Here is an 8,316-nt window from a genome sequence, read left to right as displayed (position 1 = left end):
ACTGCTGGATCAGGCCCTACTGTGGTACTGCTGGATCAGGCCCTCCTGTGGTACTGCTGGACCAGGCCCTCCTGTGGTACTGCTGGATCAGGCCCTACTGTGGTACTGCTGGACCAGGCCCTCCTGTGGTACTGCTGGATCAGGCCCTCCTGTGGTACTGCCAGACCAGGCCCTACTGAAAGTAATTGTCATGCCATATAGGAAGTACGCTGGTAGACATTAGGAAGCTTAATAAAGATGTTTTTTAATAGAAAAACAGTGCAGATGAAATGAAGAAACACAAAATATACATCCAGTAGTTACCAGAGAAGGGCGCATGAGTAACCCACTACGAGTCCATTTGGAAATGGCCAGCTACATCACTGACAAAGTCCCTTATCACTTTCTGTCCTTCTCCCATTTCTTTACATTTTTTTTACAGTTTTGGTAGATTTTGGTATTGGTGGATTTATACAGCTTTATAAAGTGTGGTGAATGTGCCAGGTGTCAGTCTCTCCGCTCTGTACTGAAACAGGGTGTCAAGACAGGAGGAAGACACAGGCTGATATCTCTCATCTGAGGAGACAACATGGCCGTCATGACAGGAGGAAGTCACATGCTGATATCTCTCATCTGAGGAGACAACATGGCCGCCATGACAGGAGGAAGGAGGATGTGGAAACTAAAGAGCCGGCCCATCAGATAAACAAACAGCTAAATAATTGTAAAATGTGTTGCCAACCATGCAGACATCTGATCTATACAATATTCTTAACAGGTGAAAAAATGGAATATAAAAAACCCCAGCATTTATTCATTCAGGTTGATATTTGGTCCATATGAGCGATGGGGCTCAGAATAAAATATCATATTAAAAACATATAAAAGGTTTTCGATGGAATGAAATCTCATATTAAACCCAAATCAATCTATCAGTAATGAGTGAAGGAGCCATCAGGCTCTCAGTGATGAGGACAAAAGGTGGAGAGTACCTCAGCAACTCCCTCTGTGGGTTCAGAAAACTGCTACAATACACAAACTGAACAATACACAAACTGAACAATACACAAACTGAACAATACACAAACTGAACAATACACAAACTGAACAATACACAAACTGCTACAATACACAAACTGTACAATACACAAACTGAACAATACACAAACTGAACAATACACAAACTGAACAATACACAATACACAAACTGAACAATACACAAACTGAACAATACACACACTGAACAATACACAAACTGAACAATACACAAACTGAACAATACACAAACTGAACAATACACAAACTGAACAATACACAAACTGAACAATACACAAACTGAACAATACACAAACTGAACAATACACAAACTGAACAATACACAAACTGAACAATACACAAACTGCTACAATACACAAACTGTACAACACAAACTGTTCTAACTAAGAAATGAATCAATATAAAATATGAATCAATATAAAAGATGAATCAATATAAAATATGAATCAATATAAAAGATGAATCAATATAAAATATGAATCAATATAAAATATGAATCAATATAAAATATGAATCAATATAAAATATGAATCAATATAAAATATGAATCAATATAAAAGATGAATCAATATAAAAGATGAATCAATATAAAATATGAATCAATATAAAATATGAATCAATATAAAATATGAATCAATATGAAATATGAATCGATATAAAATATGAATCGATATAAAAGATGAATCAATATAAAATATGAATCGATATAAAATATGTCAACTGAACTGTGGCGATCAACGGTCCCCAGTAAAGTAACAGTATCACCGAGCTGACTCTTCCTGTTCCCGCTGGAGAGGGGCAGGCCCCTTGTGCTGATTGGTTGCTGTAAGTCTGTACGATCCATTCAGGGCAGGGAGAGGGCCTTGGCCAGCCGGACCCAGAACCAGGACTGTGTACAGGGTCGTGTGTAGTCACACACCGTCAGGAACCTCAGGATACTGGGGAAAGGTTTTTTCATAGACCTATACTTCACAGGGATCAGTCGCTTGCTCCGGGCACCTGGGAAGGTTTCAGGGAGAAGATAGCTGCAGTTAATATGACACTACAACCTACCATGACATTAATATGACACTACAACCTACCATGACATTAATATGACACTACAACCTACCATGACATTAATATGACACTACAACCTACCATGACATTAATATGACACTACAACCTACCATGACATTAATATGACACTACAACCTACCATGACATTAATATGACACTACAACCTACCATGACATTAATATGACACTACAACCTACCATGACATTAATATGACACTACAACCTACCATGACATTAATATGACACTACAACCTACCATGACATTAATATGACTACAACCTACCATGACATTAATATCACAATACAACCTACCATGACATTAATATGACACTACAACCTACCATGACATTAATATGACACTACGACCTACCATGACATTAATATGACACTACAACCTACCATGACATTAATATGACACTACAACCTACCATGACATTAATATGACACTACAACCTACCATGACATTAATATCACAATACAACCTACCATGACATTAATATGACACTACAACCTACCATGACATTAATATGACACTACAACCTACCATGACATTAATATGACACTACAACCTACCATGACATTAATATGACACTACAACCTACCATGACATTAATATGACACTACAACCTACCATGACATTAATATGACTACAACCTACCATGACATTAATATGACACTACAACCTACCATGACATTAATATGACACTACAACCTACCATGACATTAATATGACAATACAACCTACCATGACATTAATATGACACTACAACCTACCATGACATTAATATGACACTACGACCTACCATGACATTAATATGACACTACGACCTACCATGACATTAATATGACACTACGACCTACCATGACATTAATATGACACTACAACCTACCATGACATTAATATGACACTACAACCTACCATGACATTAATATGACACTACGACCTACCATGACATTAATATGACACTACAACCTACCATGACATTAATATGACACTACAACCTACCATGACATTAATATGACACTACAACCTACCATGACATTAATATGACACTACAACCTACCATGACATTAATATGACACTACAACCTACCATGACATTAATATGACACTACAACCTACCATGACATTAATATGACACTACAACCTACCATGACATTAATATGACACTACAACCTACCATGACATTAATATGACACTACAACCTACCATGACATTAATATGACTACAACCTACCATGACATTAATATCACAATACAACCTACCATGACATTAATATGACACTACAACCTACCATGACATTAATATGACACTACGACCTACCATGACATTAATATGACACTACGACCTACCATGACATTAATATGACACTACAACCTACCATGACATTAATATGACACTACAACCTACCATGACATTAATATGACACTACAACCTACCATGACATTAATATGACACTACCACCTACCATGACATTAATATGACTACAACCTACCATGACATTAATATGACACTACAACCTACCATGACATTAATATGACACTACAACCTACCATGACATTAATATGACAATACAACCTACCATGACATTAATATGACACTACAACCTACCATGACATTAATATGACACTACGACCTACCATGACATTAATATGACACTACGACCTACCATGACATTAATATGACACTACGACCTACCATGACATTAATATGACACTACAACCTACCATGACATTAATATGACACTACAACCTACCATGACATTAATATGACACTACGACCTACCATGACATTAATATGACACTACAACCTACCATGACATTAATATGACACTACAACCTACCATGACATTAATATGACACTACAACCTACCATGACATGAATATGACACTACGACCTACCATGACATGAATATGACACTACGACCTACCATGACATTAATATGACACTACAACCTACCATGACATTAATATGACACTACGACCTACCATGACATTAATATGACACTACGACCTACCATGACATTAATATGACTACAACCTACCATGACATTAATATCACAATACAACCTACCATGACATTAATATGACACTACAACCTACCATGACATTAATATGACACTACGACCTACCATGACATTAATATGACACTACAACCTACCATGACATTAATATGACACTACAACCTACCATGACATTAATATGACACTGAGACCTGAGACACTGAGGCAGGTAGACTAGTGGTTAGAGTGTAGAGGAGGCAGGTAGCCTAGTGGTTAGAGTGTAGAGGAGGCAGGTAGCCTAGTGGTTAGAGTGTAGAGGAGGCAGGTAGCCTAGTGGTTAGAGTGTAGAGGAGGCAGGTAGCCTAGTGGTTAGAGTGTAGAGGAGGCAGGTAGCCTAGTGGTTAGAGTGTAGAGGAGGCAGGTAGACTAGTGGTTAGAGTGTAGAGGAGGCAGGTAGCCTAGTGGTTAGAGTGTAGAGGAGGCAGGTAGCCTAGTGGTTAGAGTGTAGAGGCGGCAGGTAGCCTAGTGGTTAGAGTGTAGAGGAGGCAGGTAGCCTAGTGGTTAGAGTGTAGAGGAGGCAGGTAGCCTAGTGGTTAGAGTGTAGAGGAGGCAGGTAGCCTAGTGGTTAGAGTGTAGAGGCGGCAGGTAGCCTAGTGGTTAGAGTGTAGAGGAGGCAGGTAGCCTAGTGGTTAGAGTGTAGAGGAGGCAGGTAGCCTAGTGGTTAGAGTGTAGAGGTGGCAGGTAGCCTAGTGGTTAGAGTGTAGAGGAGGCAGGTAGACTAGTGGTTAGAGTGTAGAGGAGGCAGGTAGCCTAGTGGTTAGAGTGTAGAGGAGGCAGGTAGCCTAGTTGTTAGAGTGTATAGGAGGCTGGTTGCTTAGTGGTTAGAGTGTAGAGGAGGCAGGTAGCCTAGTGGTTAGAGTGTAGAGGCGGCAGGTAGCCTAGTGGTTAGAGTGTAGAGGAGGCAGGTAGCTTAGTGGTTAGAGTGTAGAGGTGGCAGGGTAGCCTAGTGGTTAGAGTGTAGAGGAGGCAGGTAGCCTAGTGGTTAGAGTGTAGAGGTGGCAGGGTAGCCTAGTGGTTAGAGTGTAGAGGAGGCAGGTAGCCTAGTGGTTAGAGTGTAGAGGAGGCAGGTAGCCTAGTGGTTAGAGTGTAGAGGAGGCAGGTAGCCTAGTGGTTAGAGTGTAGAGGCGGCAGGTAGCCTAGTGGTTAGAGTGTAGAGGTGGCAGGTAGCCTAGTGGTTAGAGTGTAGAGGAGGCAGGTAGCCTAGTGGTTAGAGTGTAGAGGCGGCAGGTAGCCTAGTGGTTAGAGTGTAGAGGAGGCAGGTAGCCTAGTGGTTAGAGTGTAGAGGAGGCAGGTAGCCTAGTGGTTAGAGTGTAGAGGAGGCAGGTAGCCTAGTGGTTAGAGTGTAGAGGAGGCAGGTAGCCTAGTGGTTAGAGTGTAGAGGAGGCAGGTAGCCTAGTGGTTAAAGTGTAGAGGAGGCAGGTAGCCTAGTGGTTAGAGTGTAGAGGAGGCAGGTAGCCTAGTGGTTAGAGTGTAGAGGAGGCAGGTAGCCTAGTGGTTAGAGTGTAGAGGAGGCAGGTAGCCTAGTGGTTAGAGTGTTGGACTAGTAACCAGAATGCAGTTCAACTCACCGAGCCGACAAAGTAAAATTCTACCCACTGTTCCCTGGTAGGCCGTCATTGAAAATAAGAATGTGTTCTTAACTGACTTTCCTAGTTAAATAAAGGTTTTAAAAATGTTACTGAGTGACTTACCAGGACAGAGACTGAGGGCAAACTTTGTCTGGAAGTCACAGGCATCACTGTCCAGGTACTCATCAGATATCACCACCACCATCCTTTTACACCTATAAATCAACAACATACAGTATTATCCAGCCATAACCACCTACAGATCAACATACATTATTATCCAGCCATAACCACCTACAGATCAACATACAGTATTATCCAGCCATAACCACCTACAGATCAACAACATACAGTATTATCCAGCCATAACCACCTACAGATCAACAACATACAGTATTAACCAGCCATAACCACCTACAGATCAACATACAGTATTATCCAGCCATAACCACCTACAGATCAACATACAGTATTATCCAGCCATAACCACCTACAGATCAACATACAGTATTATCCAGCCATAACCACCTACAGATCAACATACAGTATTATCCAGCCATAACCACCTACAGATCAACATACAGTATTATCCAGCCATAACCACCTACAGATCAACATACAGTATTATCCAGCCATAACCACCTACAGATCAACATACAGTATTATCCAGCCATAACCACCTACAGATCAACATACAGTATTATCCAGCCATAACCACCTACAGATCAACAACATACAGTATTATCCAGCCATAACCACCTACAGATCAACATACAGTATTATCCAGCCATAACCACCTACAGATCAACATACAGTATTATCCAGCCATAACCACCTACAGATCAACATACAGTATTATCCAGCCATAACCACCTACAGATCAACATACAGTATTATCCAGCCATAACCACCTACAGATCAACATACAGTATTATCCAGCCATAACCACCTACAGATCAACATACAGTATTATCCAGCCATAACCACCTACAGATCAACATACAGTATTATCCAGCCATAACCACCTACAGATCAACATACAGTATTATCCAGCCATAACCACCTACAGATCAACATACAGTATTATCCAGCCATAACCACCTACAGATCAACATACAGTATTATCCAGCCATAACCACCTACAGATCAACATACAGTATTATCCAGCCATAACCACCTACAGATCAACATACAGTATTATCCAGCCATAACCACCTACAGATCAACATACAGTATTATCCAGCCATAACCACCTACAGATCAACATACAGTATTATCCAGCCATAACCACCTACAGATCAACATACAGTATTATCCAGCCATAACCACCTACAGATCAACATACAGTATTATCCAGCCATAACCACCTACAGATCAACATACAGTATTATCCAGCCATAACCACCTACAGATCAACATACAGTATTATCCAGCCATAACCACCTACAGATCAACATACAGTATTATCCAGCCATAACCACCTACAGATCAACATACAGTATTATCCAGCCATAACCACCTACAGATCAACATACATACAGTATTATCCAGCCATAACCACCTACAGATCAACATACAGTATTATCCAGCCATAACCACCTACAGATCAACATACAGTATTATCCAGCCATAACCACCTACAGATCAACATACAGTATTATCCAGCCATAACCACCTATAGATCAACATACAGTATTATCCAGCCATAACCACCTACAGATCAACATACAGTATTATCCAGCCATAACCACCTACAGATCAACATACAGTATTATCCAGCCATAACCACCTACAGATCAACAACATACAGTATTATCCAGCCATAACCACCTACAGATCAACAACATACAGTATTATCCAGCCATAACCACCTACAGATCAACATACAGTATTAACCAGCCATAACCACCTACAGATCAACATACAGTATTATCCAGCCATAACCACCTACAGATCAACATACAGTATTATCCAGCCATAACCACCTACAGATCAACATACAGTATTATCCAGCCATAACCACCTACAGATCAACAACATACAGTATTATCCAGCCATAACCACCTACAGATCAACATACAGTATTATCCAGCCATAACCACCTACAGATCAACATACAGTATTATCCAGCCATAACCACCTACAGATCAACATACAGTATTATCCAGCCATAACCACCTACAGATCAACAACATACAGTATTATCCAGCCATAACCACCTACAGATCAACAACATACAGTATTATCCAGCCATAACCACCTACAGATCAACATACAGTATTATCCAGCCATAACCACCTACAGATCAACAGATCAACATACAGTATTATCCAGCCATAACCACCTACAGATCAACATACAGTATTATCCAGCCATAACCACCTACAGATCAACATACAGTATTATCCAGCCATAACCACCTACAGATCAACAACATACAGTATTATCCAGCCATAACCACCTACAGATCAACATACAGTATTATCCAGCCATAACCACCTACAGATCAACATACAGTATTAACCAGCCATAACCACCTACAGATCAACATACAGTATTATCCAGCCATAACCACCTACAGATCAACATACAG

At 40.3% G+C, this 8,316-nt stretch overlaps 1 protein-coding gene across 38 annotated transcripts in view; it reads right to left on the bottom strand.

Moving 5' to 3' along the window:
- Positions 1–223: 223 nt before the first annotated feature.
- myd88 (MYD88 innate immune signal transduction adaptor) overlaps positions 224–8,316 on the bottom strand; it is an 18,214-nt gene continuing 10,121 nt past the window's right edge. For 34 of the 38 annotated variants that reach the window (XM_052498306.1, XM_052498326.1, XM_052498319.1 and 31 more), the window contains exons 8-12: positions 8,106–8,316; positions 7,399–8,021; positions 6,252–6,558; positions 5,847–6,055; positions 224–2,034 (exon numbers count right to left, since the gene is read on the bottom strand). The exon at positions 8,106–8,316 is cut by the window's right edge and continues 58 nt beyond it. The gene's annotated coding sequence lies outside the window, so the exon portion shown is untranslated. Of the gene's footprint in view, positions 2,035–5,846; positions 6,176–6,251; positions 6,559–7,322; positions 8,022–8,105 lie in introns of all 38 variants that reach the window. The other 4 variants (XM_052498352.1, XM_052498351.1, XM_052498401.1 and 1 more) reach the window with 4 other exon arrangements.

Source organism: Oncorhynchus keta, chromosome 4 (assembly GCF_023373465.1).
Source record: "Oncorhynchus keta strain PuntledgeMale-10-30-2019 chromosome 4, Oket_V2, whole genome shotgun sequence".
Taxonomy (NCBI): Eukaryota; Metazoa; Chordata; class Actinopteri; order Salmoniformes; family Salmonidae; genus Oncorhynchus; species Oncorhynchus keta.
This window is presented reverse-complemented; position numbering and strand designations above follow the sequence as displayed.